The sequence below is a fragment of the Oreochromis niloticus genome, linkage group LG6 (genome assembly GCF_001858045.2).
Source record: "Oreochromis niloticus isolate F11D_XX linkage group LG6, O_niloticus_UMD_NMBU, whole genome shotgun sequence".
Lineage (NCBI taxonomy): Eukaryota > Metazoa > Chordata > Actinopteri > Cichliformes > Cichlidae > Oreochromis > Oreochromis niloticus.
This window is the reverse complement of record NC_031971.2, coordinates 23100522-23118580: the sequence shown is the minus strand read 5'-3', so window position 1 is coordinate 23118580 and position 18059 is coordinate 23100522.

The window sequence follows — 18059 nt, the reverse complement described above, 5'->3', positions numbered from 1 at the left end:
GCTAGCTAGCACGCAGTACGAGTCATTGTAAGTGATTGAAAAAGTCAGCACAACGAAAATAAACTACACCTAAACTCGGTTTATATCTGACCCAAATAGAGTGCAGTTCATAACTTCTTACCTGAAATTCAGTTCACCTCACGCTCCTGCCTTCGCTTTCCCTGATCCACGATTGAGCTCCGCGTTAGCCACCACCGGTCGATCGGCGGCCGCCTCGCCGCCTCGTATGTCTCTTTCCCCGCATGTCCTTTCTGTCATACACCGGTGGATAGCTGCCCTCTGTTGTAGCTCCGCGTTAGCCACCACCAAACAACTCAGTTATTTTTTCCACATCGACCAGCATCATCGGCCCATATAAACGAAAAATAAGTTCAGCTGAGACACAGACTGTTGGCGAGTGATCGGGTGAAACGAGTGTCAGCCGCCTCACTGTAAGCCCGGGTGCTTTTTCACAAGGGTCGCTAGCGGCGCTAGCTAGCTAGCTGGCTATCAGCAACACGTAAGAGAACTGTTACTAATATGGGATGTCTTGATAAAACGAGCAGATATTTGAAGTTTACATACCTACATTCTCGCCTGAAAATATCTTAAAAGTTTATTTTGTGACCTAGAAACACGAATAAAAGCATTATAGAATCCAAGTGGTGTCTGCCATTGTTTCACTGGTAGAGGCGTGCTATGAATTGTGGGATATGGAGTTTTCTACCAAGCATACACCCTTTCGGCCGTATTACTCCCGGTATACCACTAGAGAGAGCCAACACACCACAAATGAAGTCTGTTTCTATGGCGTCAAAAGATGAATTGGCCAAAATTTGCACTAAAATCAAAATATTTAAAAAACTATAAAAGTCATGAACACCAAAAGTCATAGCATACTAGTCCAGCTCCAGCCGCAGAAAATGATATAACATATGTAACCCTTGTCTCAAAACTGTGGGGCAGATAAGCGCGGGAAAATTTTCACTAAAATATTAATATTTAAAAAACTATAAAAGTCATAAACACCAAACGTCATAGCACACCATTCCAGATCCAGCCGCACAAAATGATATAACATATGTGAACCTTGTCTGCAGGGTGAGTTACGCTGCAAAATTTCAGGCGGAAACTGAGGAATAATAATAAGTAGGATAAATCTGACGAATAGTAATAAGTGTGCCTCTTGGCATAGGCACACTTAATAATAAATCCGACGAATAATAATAAGTGTGCCTCTTGGCATAGGCACACTTAATAAATGGATTAATTTGTCTAAATAAATCATGTTAAATCTCCTTATATGATCTCTCCTTATTGAAATGAAGCTTATGCATAAGTTCAGTAATGAAGATCTGTAATCACTCATTTGACTGCTTTCCTGTTAATTTTCGTGCTAGCTGCCTTTTCAGTTATTTCGATTTCACACAATGTCATCCCAAAAATTCAACAATCGGCAAATAAAATCATGCTTAACTTGTTTCCTGCTGTCTTCCCTAGGATATGGTTTGAGGGATGGGGAGTTAAAAAAATTCTCATGCTGACAATTTTACCTGTCAGCTGTGCACTGCTGCATCCATTATCTCCATTAAGCATCAAGACTTACATTTTGTTTTGCAGTCAGATTGTGTTTGGTTTTAAAGGAAACCCCAGCTGTTTTCCATTAGTCTCAGAGGCTCACCGTTGGTTAAATCTCTCCCGTACTTCCCCTATTGGCTCATTCTCTGGTTATTAATTCTTCACTATTTAATACAGGTTTTCTCACTCCAAATTACAATCCTTAATGTGTCTCATAGGTATTCTCCTCTTTGATGAGAAATACATTTGTGAAGCCACATGTTAAGTTTCTGGGCATTCTAGGAATTCTAAATAATTAAATGTAGAGCAACTTTGCACCTCATCCATTAAACATGAGCTGCCTCGCATGCTTGGTTGCCCTATGCTGGCCTTCCAGCCTGAACATAGGTTCTCACACTTGACTCTTTCCTGGCCTACATATAAATGTGTGGGTAGGGCACAACCCCCCAATTATTTTGGATAACTAGCACTAAGCTGAGAACTAGTACTAAGAAAATGCCATTTTGCCCATGCCAGCCTCTGGGACCATTTACTGCCCTTTTCATCATTGTTGTGCCGATCCCTCTCAAAGAGACATTGTCGTGGTATGGAAGGAGACTGCCTTGTTTCAGATTGTTAGTGATGGATGATGAGCAGGTAGACACAGGGCAGATGTTGAGTAATTCAGAGATTGTCCCAAAAGTAAGGCCAGCTTACATGAGAACAGGGAGAAATGAAGTTAGCATGAAAAACTAGGAGTGAATGAGGAATCAAGGTTTTGCCTGATAAGCGGAAGCGAATGGATGGATGGATTGAAATCTTGTCGCATCTGCAAGGTCCTGCTCAAGAAGGCATATATACAGGAGACTGGGTGTTGTTGCCACATTGCTAAGGGTATAGGATGACTTCATGGAGTGGCACAGATACTCTGCAGACTTTAGAATATAGTTTCTGCCGTGGTTCTGGATGTGCAACTCTGCTTTTAGAGTTTCACATTTTAGTTTTGTTTAATATTCTGTTCTTAACTTAGTCTGTTTGTGGTTCTTCTTAGAGTTTCATATTCTTTTTTTCATTGATGTTTGAATTGACATTAATTTAATTTCAGCTTAGATTGTGATTTCTTTCACATTTTGTAACTATTGTTATTGGTCTCGATTCGATTTGATCCGTGATTCAACATATGAACATTACCTGATGCTGCTGAAGTGAAGTAGAGCAAAGTTACAGAAGGTTTATTAGAGATACAGCTAAGGACATTTCTTTGGTATTGAACATCAGAAATGAGACTTTTTTCACTTTTTTTGTGAAAAAAACAAAACAAAACAACAGCTGACAGCACTGCACACAATGGTAGACTGGTGCGTAATAAGCAAGCAAATAATGCAGAAAACAGAGATGTGAGACGGGAAACTGTTCTTGATGTACACTGACAGTGAGAGAGCTGTGCAGGAAGTGTGATTTTTTTCTTCTTTTTTACCTGTCCCGTTCGGTACTTTAGCAATCGGAATTGTTGTCTGAAGGTGAGGAAAGATGCCCAATTGATTTATTTTTTCAAGTGGAGAAAATATGCCAATGCCAGATTGTTCCACTTTATAAATCTATATTATCATTGTTTATTTATTTTATTTTATTTCAACTTATTACAAATTGGACAGACCATCATACAGAAAGGGAGAAAGAAAGAAAGAAAGAAAGAAAGATTTTTTTGATTTTTAACAACACATTTATTCCCAATAAATAAACATTAAGACATCACAAGTTTTGTCACCAAGGGAAAAAAACAAATAAACAAAAAACAAAACTGTCACATGAACATAGGTCTGAAGAACAAATGGCCATCTATAACAGAACACACCACATTCTTAAAACACAACTGAGAAGAAAAATCTGTCAAATTATTCATCAATCAGTAAAACTGAAACTCGGCTTTAACTCTATATTTAACCAGCAAAATGAAAGTAGTATCAACCCTTTTCTCTGAAATATTATCAATCTTATCTTTTCTACTTTCATATATAGAAAATTTTGCTTCACCCACCACAAAGTTTAGCATCTTCCATTTTGAAGCCTCTTGTTTTTTATAGCCAGCTCCAAACTGAAATGCCAGTGGAGACCAACCCGCTCCACATTATTCAAAGACATGCTCTAACATAACAAACAGTGATTCATGGCGTTTACATTCAAGAAACATGTGAAAAACTGTTTCTGTTCCCTGACAAAATAGACACAATTCACTAGCATCTTTTTAAATCTTGGACAAAACTATTAGCAGCAATGGCCCCGTGCAAAATCCTCCAGGTCACCTGACCTCTTATTCAAAGGGGGTTTATAAAAGACCCTCCATATAGGTTTTTTACCATTCTCAACTTTCAACTTTTCTCTCCATACAGTATCTGTTCTTCCACTCAATTGCCTTTTATTTAACCCTTGAACAGACAGGCTATATAACAGTTTTCCACTCAACATGTGAAAATCATAGTTTTTTTTGTTCACGATGTTACGACCCGGCTCAAAAGCCGCAACATAAAAAAGGAGACGAATACCACAGTGTAGGTAGGTAGGTGAGAAGAGGTTTTATCTTAAAACGGAATAGCAGTTTGGCTAAAATGGCTGGTGCCACCAAAGCAAAGACAAGTGAGCTCTCCAGGAAGCTTGCCTCAGGTATGCTTTTATCCACACCTGCCTAGGTGTGGCCAATTAGCACCAGCTGAACACATTGAGATGATTAGGGGCTGCAGAGGGACGTAACACCTCCTCCCTCAAAAGGGTTCCTCTAGGACCCCTAAACAAATTAAAAGCCCCTCTGAAGCCTTGATCCGTCAAAAATAAGCTTGAGCCAAAGCACTAACTTGAGCACTTTGTTACCAGCTCTCCTAACACAAAACTAAATACTCACATTTCTTTAGTTGGCATTTTAAACAGGGATGCCCCTGCATGAGGATTTGAAGTTGCCACACTGAACACTAGTGATGGGCAGATGAAGCTTCATGAAGCACTGAAGCTTTTCATCCAATTGGTTCACCCCAGCGCAAAGCGTCTTGAAGCTTCATTTGCTCTAGTAGGACATCTACTGGACGTAAAAATATTAGTTGGCATGAATTTGAAGTGTGTGGCATTTTGTACACAGCCTGTAAATGTCAACAACAAAAGGAGTGTGTAAAACATGTATATTGTAGTGATGGCAGTATGCTGTGTATATTTATACTGGCAGTATGGAAAATGATTATTTGGAAATGTTTAAAATGGAAATGATCATTTACTGTGAGGTGAGGTGTGGTTGGGGTGTGAACAGTGGTTGTGCTTTTGTAACGTTGAGGTATGGACAGCTACACACTGAGGCTCAGTCCTGCCTGTTCACATTTTATTCTGTAAAAGCTAAATTTTCACTGCTTTTATGGCCTTTTTAGTGGGGAGAACATAGCTAGGATTTAATGATTTAACAAATCTTTTAAATCCTTTGTCCTCCACAATGCTAAATGGCTGGGAGTCCTCAATCACCATGCTAACCAGGTCTTAATCTATTTGAGATTGTTCTCCTGAGGAAAGAGAATAAAAACAAAGCACAAATATAAATATCACACACGTAACTTATTACAGTGGTACAATATTGTTTTATCATTTAGTAACATTACTGCATGCTATATTATCATGGCATTTGATGGCTCACCTGGTCTTGCTCCACAATCGGTGTTCGCCTTATTCTCAAGCTCTGTAGTGCCTAAGCATGGATGAGGTGTTGTTGTTATATCCCAGCTCCCTGGCACATAGCAAACACTTCACCTTGTACAAAAGTAAAGACAGCTTAACATAAATTGTATTGCACCATCAGTATTATGAAAATACATCTTCTGTAGAAATGTACATACCTTGTTGGGAGGAATACTGCTCTGTCCTTTCTTTTTTTCCAGCGCAAAGAAAAACTTCGTAGGAGCATCCATCAACGAAAGGTTTTGAAATCTGCAACGAACCAGTGCCTCCTGTGCTCTAGAGCCCAGCAAGTCAGCCAACAAAGCTTTTTTAGAATTGAGGTTCTCAAAACAACCTCCGTTTCCCATGGAATTTGCAGAAACCTGCAGCTCCACTATTTCAGTCTCCAGATCTCTCATAGATTTGGCTAAGTCCGAAGAGACATTGAAAGTGTACTGTTGACAAAATTCTTTGAGTTTGGTTTTGCCCCGATCCCACCACTGCCTTAAACACAGAAAGCCATCTTTCCTAGATTTAAACACACCAGAAAAAGCTAAACGCTGTCTTGAAATTTGCATCTAGCAATAAAGCAGTGTTAAAATGCCAGTAAGCAGACTTATGTTTAAGATTTGCAATAAAAGCATTACAAGAAACCAGAACATGATCAGAGAAAGAAACAGGATGTATGTTACACTCTTTAAAAATTCCAAAATGATGTCTAAAACAGTATATCCTATCTAATCTAGCTGCAGTTAAAAATTTTCCTCTACACCTAGCCAACGTAAATTGTCTATTTTCACTGTGCATTTCCCTCCAAACATCAACTACAGACTTTGCTTCTGTCAAATGCTTTAGAACTGTTTGTGAGGGCACATGGGGTTCTAAATGATTTCTGTCCAACTGATCATTTTCTGTACAGTTAAAGTCTCCAGCCAAAAACAGAAACTCTTCTGGATCGCACTTGCATAAGACATGTATTTGGAGCATACACATTCACAAACATAATTGTGAAACATTCATACTTTGCCTTCACCACCATTAGCCTTCCCTTTACCACCTCCTGAAAATCATAAGACTCTGGTAGAAAGTCTTTCGAAAAAAGGAGCGCCACTCCACCACTGGCTCTATTTAAATTACTCAAAATCACTTCTCCCTCCCAATCCCTCTTCCAGTCCGTCACATTTAAACAATCGCTGTGTGTTTCTTGGACCATTAATACATTTATGTGCTTTAATTTCATTAACTCATACACACTGATTCTCTTCCTCATATCTCTGGCTCTGTTCAGGTTTAAAATAGAAACTCTGAAGTTACTCATCACCAAAGATACAAGAATAAATAAAGATAGAAAACACAAAACCCTAGATGCCATCGTACTCCTCGTCATTATTAAATTCATGCTTAAGTTTTGCAACTATCTTTCTCAGGCTGTAGACTTCTTTGTCCGTATAATCACCCTTTCCTTTATTGCTCAACTGTGATCTCACATACAACAGAAACAACTTCTTGTCTGGAAAGAAATCCTCTATTTTCACATTTTTCATATTCTTTGTGACCTTGAGAAAGTGTTTAACATTTTGCACCCCGTAACCTTTCTTCTGGTGTTTAACAGAGGCTCTATAGGTTGAACTGGCCAGACTATCTTCAGTCCAGCCTTCCTCTTCGCCTTTTCTTCCATATCACTATCAGAGTCTACCCGATTCTGTCCTGAACGCCATCTTATCTGTAACATCATTCTCAATTTGAGAGCTAGCTACACTCCCTGATTTTGTCTTTTCGGCTTTAAAGGACTCCTCTAACAGCATCTGACTACCTTCCATGTCCTCAGAATGATTTGCAGTTGTTCTCCCTTCTTGAGTCTTCCCTGAGCACTCCTCCTGATTATCCTGTGAATCTATCAATTTGACTTCAACAGTTCAGCTGCTTTCCGACCAGGTTTCTCACCACTTTCCTCTCCTGTTTTGTTTAATTCATTGCTCCACGAATCTCCTGCTTCTGCTGTTCTCTGCTTCTTTTCTCCTCCTTCCACCCGAGTTTGTTCTAAATTATTTGAAGAGACATTTTTTCCAGGACACCCTCGGACTAAATGGCCAACCTCGCCACACCCAAAACACACCAACGCGCCCGAAGTCACATATAAGTTATAGTCAAAATCATCCACTCCCACGTTAAACACTAAATTTAGGTCCTCATCCTTTTTATTTAGGATCATAAGAACCTGTTGCCTGTGTGAGACAACGTGCTTTAACAGCGGTGATTTGCAGCCCGATGACAGTTTTCTGATCGGAGAAATAATTTTTCCGTGCCGAGACAACTCTCTCACCAGTAATTCATCACTGATAAACGGAGGAATATTTGCAATCGTGACTTTTTTCACTGGGGTGCTTAGAGGAGAAACTGACAAAAAAATGTCGTTCACGACAACACCCTTCTCAATCACTTTATTTAAAGCAATAGGTGTCAGCATGGCCCCTCCCGAGAACCCTCACTCTCTATATGCATTTTAAATTGAGAGTTGGAAACCAGTCCCAGAGATTAGGTTGGATATACACACCGTACTCTGGAGGCCGTATATCGTGCCCACCCCCAAAGCCCTATATGTATGTGTTATGAGACTATGAGTAATGTGGATGTCTAGGTTGCGGAATAAAATTAAGGCACAGGTGGCCAGAAGAGGACAGAGGGGGAATGCCTCCCCTGCACCCTGGTGACATACCAGTACCCCAAGGCCCTACATGTGTGGGTGGGTGAGATGGAGCGGGAAGAGGGAGGGGCATGGCACGGCATGGGGCATGGGGAGGGAAGAAATGGGGGGGAGCGAAAACCTTTGGGAGGGCCCTGGGGTCAGCTCCCCCGCTGACCCCAGTAGGCACCCCTGCTCCCCGGAGTCCACCAAGGCCAGGGGGCTCAGGCCCATCCATCGTGGTGGAAGCAAAACAGCAAAAGAAAGAGGGAATTCATGACGATGTTTATGTGAAGCAAAATGTGAAGCATAGTTTTGATCTTCTTTTGCTTTTGGTCCAGTAAATTTTGGTTGGACAGAGACAAAACATGCAGCTTCAGAATCTGTGAGCTATCAGTTTTCTCACCCGACGACACATACACAGACATGCTGTCGGAGCTGAAAGCCGACATCTCGCAGATTCTGATGCATCGGGTCTGCACTTTGGGTTTACGTCTTTGTGTGGAACCCCTTTACCTGCTCTCTTTTGCTGTTTTAGCTGTTTGGTGGTTGTTGAAATAGTTTTGTGAGGTTTAACCTGAGATTCTGGCGTTTCTGGCAAAATACATTTATATTCAAAAATCGATTCAGGATTTAATGAAATGAAATCACATTATTTAAGGTAAAATTGATTTGAATCAGAAAATCAATTATTGAAAACCACCCCTAGTATTTAAGCTATCAGTTTTGCTCACTTCTTTCCTTGATTATCTTTTTTTGTCAGCTATCTGGACTTGTTGCCTCCCTTGACCAAAGGTTAGTTTTTGTTAATTAAGATTGATTTTCGAGAATGCTTTTATGTCCAATCTCTCCTTAAACATAACAGATTAGATGCAATTGAGTTTACAAAGCACATATGTTGAAATCACTCCTCCAATGTGTGATTCAAAACAAACCTGCCATTGCTAATTGAGATTTTAGTACATTTCACTCCAGTTTTAACCAGTGACTCACCCGTTGCTTCGAGGAATGATTGACAGAACAAGAGTTGGAAGAAACCACAGAATAAAACATTAGAGGAAGTGAAAAGAAGGCCCAACAACCAACACTGAGGCCTAGAACTGTTACAATATAACAACATAATTTTGCAATAATAATTTGGATAATTTTTATTATACATTTCTATTGATGGTCTAAAATTCTACCACATACTGGCTCTGTATTCTGTTGCATTCGGATTTTGTTACTGGGAAGATGAGTGCCGCACACTGTTTATTTAACCAGTTTGCTTGATTTAAAACATTGTAATGTTTTAAATCAACAATTAAAAATGTCTGTTTATATATATTACACATTGTATTTAACAAATTAAATACAAATCAATCAATCAATCAATCAATCAATCAATCAATCAAGGCTTTATTTGTCACATGCAGGTTGCCCTGCGGTGAAATGGGACCCCCCCCCCCCGACCTTACATATACACACAGACATTACATGGGATACAAGTCGGAGATTGGTAGCGTTGGAGAAAAACATTGAAATGTACATTACAACGGGAAAGTACAAGAGGAAAAAAAGAGACCCCTTCTCATGCTGTGATTCCATGGTGGAACAGCATGGGAACAGGAAACAAAAAAACTCCTCTGCACAAAAAGCACATAAATGTCCACAGCACAACATTGGGAAGACATAACAAGCCACACAGTAGGGTGATGGGTCAGCAGTAATCTGAAGCGAACCCAGCAGCCGCCTTGCACGTCGCTATCTTATCCAGCGCCACACGTAGACCCGCCGTGCTCCCCCAGAAGAAACAAGCGTGGAAGGCGTTTGGACAGGGAAGGGGGTGATTGTCTGCATATCAGTGTAAGTGTATGTGTTTGCATGTCCATAGTTCAGCGGAGACAGTGTCCTTCGCCCTACCAGGCTAAGTAAACAGTCGACCAGCCAACCCAGGTGGCCTTGCATGGAATGGGGAGGAACAGTGTCAACATAGTCGTTATCAGGGATTGTTTTGTTTGGCTCCAGCCTTGAGCCCGCAGCTGGCGCCGGAGGGGTAGCCGCATTAAGATGGCGATTTCTTTCCAACAACTCATGAGAATTTCAAGCTGTTTTTGCTTTAGCACTCCGACACTGGTCTTTCCATCTCCCGTTGGATAGCCGCCAGTTTCTCCATGATGTTGTTTACCTTCAATTCCGTGGTCTTGTCAATCTTTTGCTCACAGAGCAGATTCTGAGACCTCACGACCGCAGCCAACTGATCCGTGATGTATTCCAGCTTCCGCCCATAGTTGTTGATTTGAGCTGATTCTTCCCTGATGTGACCCAGTATCCGCTCAGAGATGTTATTCTGAGTATTCACTGCAGCCGCAATAGCCTCCAAGCTCTTGACCATGTCCCCGTCTGTGAGCCCTTTCTGAGAAGCCGTGCCTCGTCCCGTCAATTCAATCTCAGCGGGCAGCTTTGTGGGGGTTTGAGCAGCCGGTACCGCTGTCTTAATTCTCCGATAAGCCAGGGCCAAGCCAGCTCCGATCAGCAAGAACCCTGTTATCATGGTTCCGAATAGGTAGATATCTTCAGCGTCCTCGATCGACAGTCCCGCCAGGCACACGACCCTCCATTTCTGCCACCCGTCCATCGTGTAACCAGCAGGGAAAGTCCCACCAGGGCACTCAGGCTCTCCCGAGCCCAAACTTCTCGTTGAGAAGAGGGTGTCAATAGCATTCAGAGACCAGTTGATCAAATCAATAGTTCTCTTTAGGTTTTAGACACCGACTGTGAGACAGTGTTCCAGGGAAGTAAGAAAAAGATGAGACAAGACAAGGACATAAGCGGCTAAGCAGGGAAGATAGGGGAAGGAGGAGAGGAGAAAAGTCCGACCGCCTTCGCTGAGAGCCAAACGTCATAAACAGCTTAATAATGATGATGATAGACAACTCATGTGGTTGTTAGTATGTAAGTTGTACCTAATTTTTCAGTGTTTTTAAATACATCATTGACTTTGATATAGAATACTGTGTATCCAAAATAACTTCATGTATATAAAATGTATCAGCAAAAAATCTCATGGTTTCTGAAAGAAATTTACATGTATTCTTTTGAAACAAAGTGTACAGGCTCTCTCCATCTAGAATCAGTCTGATGCATACGTCCCCGCTGAACCCAGTACACAGCTTGTGTTAAATACAAGTCTTCATCCTGAGAAACAATTTGTCATTTAGAATCATTATTTCTTCTGTAAGTAATTACTTAATGAATGACTACAAAGACTTGGCATTTTAAAACACTGAGTGGCATGTTTGAGTGGAATGTATCGCTATCGTTAAACAAACATAGATACAAGTGATGTGTCTTAAGTGAAATGTAGATTAGTAAAACAATTTTCCTAGTCTTACCCGATTCTGTCTTCTTTGACGTCTGTTATCTGGCCTTTTCTGTTGATGACCTTTTTCTGCATAAACAAATAAAGACCATCACCTTTGAGCATTTAATTGTTGCTAATTTAGTTTGCTAACTAATACACTGTATATTGTTTTCATAAAGAAAAAAAATACAGTTTGGGCTTGTGTATAATGAAATAGTGTACCTTTATTCTGACAGAGTTGATAAACCAAAATAAAGGAGACAAAGGAAGCCAAAATAGAGAATGCGGGAGTAAACACCATCATCCAAAACACAACACTGGAACCAGGGCAAGGGCTGGAATCAGTGGAGTCTGTGCAAAAAGAGACCCTCATCAGAATCAATAGTGTTCATGATCAACAGGTCATAGGAGTCAGAAGACTGGTTTTTCACCAAATACAAACGAGGGACTGGATTGAGAATGTTTACTTTGTCCTCAAGGTATGATGGGTCATATTTGTAGTTTGTCCTTAGAATGAGTGAAGGCTGGTTCTCATGAGAACAGTTCCTAAACCAAGCTATGAATTTGCCGCTTGATCTTTGGCAGTCACAGTGAAGAGTGATGTTATCGCCCGGGCTGACTCTTACCACTAACTCTGGTCCAGACAGCTTACCATGACTACAGAAGATAACTCCTGAAAGACAAACACAAACCACAAAAATTAAATTTATTTATTTTAATGGAATTGACATTACAAGATAGTTTGAATACTCAGAAAGTTAATATGGAAATTTATGGTTGTTGATATTTTAATAATATATTAAATAATATACCTAAGAGAGCAGTGAGAAGAAAAAGCATTCTGTCCGTGTTTGTTGATGACCTGTAGATACCGTAAACTATGCAAAGCTGGCTATCATGAAAGGAGAGAATTTTTCCATTAAAGGAAATGTATGTTGTGATTGGTTAGTTCAGCGTAACATTTTCTTTTGTGGTCGTGCGTCTCTTTTTGTATTGATAGAAAGACTAGATAAAGTTTCTTCAAACTGCACCTGGCCAACATTTAAACTGTTCCAACTGAACCTCACTTATTAACCACACTGACGTATCTGGTATTTTTCTATATAGAACAAGCATAAATGATATTATAAAACAAATTAAAAGTTAGGATTGCATTGAATGGGTATTGTTTTTTTGTAAAACGCAAAAGACGGAAAGAGAAGCTTTACAGGTCTCATCTTACAGTGATGACATAGCATATGCATGTATATAATATCTCCTCCCCAGCAGGTGGGCTACTTTCAATCAACTCTGTACAAAAATCATTACACATACAGCAATGCTTAGCATGTTTTTAAAAGGTTTTTAAAACATTTATTTTAAATCCCAGTACTCATCATACTCCTGTAAATGTAATGAACGGTCATCAAAATTTATTATCACAGCAGAAGTAAAAAAAAAAAAAAAATAGAGTTCCCAATGGTTGCATCTCATGGCAACATGAATTCAAAATTTGGGAAGAACTACGATGCATCTCATAGGCAAGATGTCATTAATGCCTGTCTATGGAACATTGTTCAGATTATGCCCAGTTGGTTTTGTCAAAGGGTGATTTCAACATTACATGGGGAGATATATAAAGTCAACAAGTTGTGGGCATATTCCACCCCGGATAACATGGTCAGTAAGTAACTGTGCTGTTTCAAGGGCTGTGGGGAGCTTTAGGAGAGCGAGAAAATGTGCAGCCTTGGAGAAACGGTCAACAAGGGTGAGAATGCTAATGTTACCTGAGAAAGGAGGCAAGCAAGTAACAAATTTCAAAAGAACATGGGACCAGGGTACGGGACTCAGAAGTCCAGCTGTAGGTGAGCTCAAAGTCTTATTCTGTGCACAGGTGGGGCAAGCAAAGACAAACTCCTGGATATCTCTGGCTAGGGATGGCCACCAGAACAAGCGCCACATGAATCAAATAGGATGATTCTTACCAGGATGACACATAAGAATTACCTGGCCCTGGACTGAAGAGGGAACATAAAGACGGTTGGGGGGCCCAGTCCCCAAATCCTGGTCTTCTTGTTGTGCCCTCCTGATCAGGGACTCCGTCTCCCATGCAAGAGACCAGATGACACAGGCTGAAGGGATAATGGTCTCTTCTTTCTCCTGCTCCAATGAAAACTAGCGAGACAGGGCATCTGGTTTTACATTACATGATCCTGGTCTGTAGGTGATAACAAGATTAAAGTGTGTAAAGAACACTGCCCACCTAACCTGACGTGCGTTTATTCATTTCACCATCTGAAGATAAGCAAGGTTTTTGTGGTAGTAGCGGGTGCTCAATACCTTCCAGTCATGCCACTAATCTTCTAGAGCCAACTTGAGGGCGAGTAGTTCCCAATCGCCCACGTTATAGTTCCTGTAGTTCTACCAGCCAGGGAGAGATGACCAGAGATGAAAGCACAAGGATGGAGCTTACCTTCCGACTGCTGGGACAACATGGCTCCAACCCCTCAAATCAGAAACATCCACCTCCACAGCAAATGGTTTTAAAAGGTAGACAAGGACTGGCACGGCTGTGCAAAAGAGTCCCACTGGAAAGAGTTTTGGAGCAGAGAGGCAATGCAGCTAAAATCACAGATGAAACACCGGTAGAAATTAGCAACCCCGAAGAACTGTTGGAGCTGCCTCCTATTCTGAGGCCCAGAAAGTTGATTCTGTTAATCTGGAAGTAGTGTTTTCAGTGGGAGAAACGTTTCGTCACTCATCCAAGTGACTTCTTTAGTCTCATCAGACTGGAGGTTTCCAAAACCTTATAACCAGTACCTTTGCACAATGACTGAAACTAGCCCACTGAATGAACAGTGGGCTGTGAGGTCAGTTATTTGATCATTAATATGCAAAATGTCATGACCATTGATCAACAACCACTGATCAAAGACTCTTGATCAAAGACCACTGATAATTGATCAATAACCTATCAATAACCTCCTATTCTGAGGTTCTAGCCATTCCACCACTGCCTTGATCATAGCCAAGTTGGCTCACAGCTGCTCTTTCTCCACGATGAATCCTAGAAAGGTGACTGAGAAAATGTGGAATTCACACTTCTCACCTTTAACATAAAGGACGTATTCTTATGTTCAGTCATGTCCTTTGAAAAGATAAGAATGTCATCCAGGTAAACAAAGACAACATGATTTATGAAATCCTTTAAAACATTGTTGAACAACGCCTGGAATACTGCAGGGGCATTAGTGAGCCTGAAGGGCATGACAAGATACTTGATGTGGCCAAGGTGGGTATTAAAAGTATTAAAAGGGATGGAGTGACTTGTCCTTATTCTCCACAAAGGAAAACCCGGCCCCGAGTGGAGGCCCCTGGGAACAAGTCTATGATGCAATCATAGGGGAAAAGAGGCAGAAGAGATAAGAGATAGGTGTTTGCTGAAGACGGTAGCAAGATCATGGTAAATAACTGGGACAGTGCTCAAATTTGGGGCAGCAGCTTGATTAGTCGGGACAGAGGGCGAGACACACGGAGTGGCAGAGTGCAGGCAGATCTCATAACATCAAAGGCTCCAACCAGATATGCAACTCTTAGACCAGTCAATCTGGGGATTATTTGTGTTTAGCTAGGATGAATTGGGTGCTAGGGACAACATGATTGTCAGCCAGAGAGAGAGTAATGGGTTGCGTTCTGTGCATAATGTCAAGGAGCGGGTGACAGGCCAGCCCAGCTGAGCTGCACTGGTTCCTCGGCTGGTTCGATTTCCTATGAGCTCTGGACTCCAGAAGCTGCCGATCCCAACCCTGAAGGAAATCCTCCGAAAAATCGCCAGGGTCCATAGTTCTTCCTTCCACACTCATGTGGATGTGTGCTTTAAGCATACCTTTTATTTCCATGAAGAGTTGTTGCGTGGAGCTCTGGTCCTTGGAGATGTGTTGCAGCATTTTTTCGTGTCTATCCAATTGGTTCCCCTTAAGTCACAGGTGTCAAACTCCAGGCCTCGAGGGCCGGTGTCCTGCAGGTTTTAGGTGTGTCCTTGATCCAACACAGTTGATTTAAATGGCTAAATAACCTCAACATCTCTTGAAGTTCTCCAGAGGCCTGGTAATGAACTAATTTGATTCAGGTGTGTTGACCCAGGGTGATATCTAAAACCTGCAGGACGCTGGCCCCCGAGGCCTGGAGTTTGACACCCCTGCCTTAAGTGATAGGACACGCTCAACAGGGTCAGAGTCTGCTGGGTCCATTCTGGTTGGACCATTGTGTCATAAAAGCAGGATTCAAAGTCAGGATGAAAGTCAGCATTCAGAAGGCTGTGAGTTTGAAAAAGTGAAAACAGGGTGACAAAAACACTTCCAATAACCTGATTTCCAAGGCAGTGACTTCCAGCTCCCAGTGGAGTAAATTCCACGCTTCTTCTTTTCCAAAGATGCCACTGAGCACAAGATACAAAACACAGTAATTAACTTGCTGAGACACAAGAATATTTCAGAGATGCATGAGTCTGGGTTCACTGACTGATGCCACACAACGAGCCAACGTCAAATGAGGCTTAGCCATGGTGTTAAATAAGGCAGACGAGTGAGAAACATAGAAACAACGCATATGCATCCAGGCAACAACATGGACAGACAGACACAAACACACACACACACACACACACACACACACACCAAAATGTGCAAAGGAGTAGGGAGAGACAGGGAGTAACACAAAACAAAACAGGAGCGGCAAATCAGGACAGCATGGACAATACTAAAAAAAAATACTGTTTACATAAACTTACAAATGAAGCATATGTTTACAGTATCTATTACATACTGTGTAGAGAAGTACACAGTCCCAGTCTAGTTGTCCTTGAGTAAAAACTGGTTTGAACTGGATAAAAAGCACATTCAGTATATACATTTTTATATACATTTTAACAACTGGATTCAAGTTTGCACACCTTGTTGTAGAAGTCAGTTGACTTTTGGAGTGTGTTCACTACGAGTGGAGGTAAAATGGTAGTGAGATTCTTGGAAATATTGTAGGTAGCTGAGTTTCTGCAGCTAACAATGGGTCTTAATGGGACTCCTTAGTGCAGTGGTTCCCAAACTTTTTTTGCCAGGCTCCCCTTTTTTACAAGAAAAATGTTCGCGCCCCCCGACCACCTAACCCCCCCACACACAAACACATCCTCCAACCACACACACCCATATTTTGTTTACAAACTCCATTGCGGTTTATTTCACACCTCAGACATTTAGTAAACAATTAAGCAAATACAAGTAAACGGCAATAAATTACAGGTAGTAATAAAATATACTACTAACTCGTTTACGCTACATCCACACCTACACGGGTATTTTTGAAAACTCAGCTGTTTCTATGCGTTTGGGCCTTTCGTCAACACGTAAACGGCGTTGCGATTCACCGAAAACGGAGATTATTTAAAACTCCTTTTTTGCGTTTATGTGTGGACGAGGATTACAGAGTTCGTCACGCAAAGTCAAAGGTATGTGCTTCTTTTCACGTCACGCTGTGCGCCACGTTATTGTTTACATGAGATGAATTGCAGAATGGCAGATAGAGACAAAATACTGTTACTGTTAATTTGACTATCTTCAGGTTTTACACGCTTACATATACACACGCAGTTACTGTCCCTCCATTTAGCGTCACGGTGTAATTATTTTACGTGTAGTTGTTTTTTTTCCTGTGTAATAATATTCAACATTGCTGTCAATACATTTTTCAAAAAATGCCTCTCTGTGCAAAATGGGTTCAAAAACAAAAACAGCTGTGGGATATTGTTTGTCCGTGATTTGAACCGGGGGGGAACAAATTACGGCAGGATCAGCCTGATATTATTTGTATCCCACTGTAACTTTACTGCATAAAGAGCTAACATGTCCAAAATGTCAGGAGTAGTTAGTTATTACAAGAAGTGTTTGTGACAGGGGCGATTCTAGGATCAGAGCTTTGGGGGTGCTGAGCACCCAGAGAGCTGCCCAGCCAGGCAAGATAAGCTTTACACGTCACGATGAGACTTCTTCCCTGTCTCTGTCAGTCCCTGCATCCTTAAATGTCTCCAGTTGTCCCGAGTTCCCTCTGTCTCCTTGGTGCATTTAAACCCCTGTTCCTCCCTGTCCTCATCGTCTGTTGTCTTCATCTCCGTTATTAGTCATCATAATTTTGCCATCTCTGTGCAAGTCTGCAAATTTCTTTATTAAATCATAAGATTCTTAAATTCATCAAGTCTCTCTCTGCCTGGGTCCTCGTCACAAACATGACATCACTGTTTTGTACATTTTAACACAATTTAATCCCCACATTTGTGAAAGAAAAGCAAAACACTTTTTTGAGAAGTCCGTAACAAAACCATCAAATCTGATAAAGGTTATTTAAATGATGCTCATAGTGAGTAAGAAGTAAACTGAGTGCATGTTTTGGACAGAGATTCACTTTTAATGTGTATGTATAATATAATACAGATACATAAAAAACACTCCCAAAACAGAATAAATTATTACAAAATATTAATAAAAAACTATAAAAATGGAGGCAACTTTGCCTGTGGTAGAATGTATACAATGTTAAATAATAATGTTATATTATTAAATTTAACTAATTTAATAATACTAATTTTGTGTTGTAAGATTTATGAGTTTCATGCTTTCATAGTGGTACTTGGGAGAGCTTGACATTTTTCTCAGGTGGTACACACTGTAAAAAGTTTGAGAAACACTGGTAAGTGTTTCTCTGCCGCATAAGTCTGTATGCGGCAGTCATACAGACAACTGGACGGTCCAAAAGTTAGCCTACCTATTACTGGCTGAGGTTTTA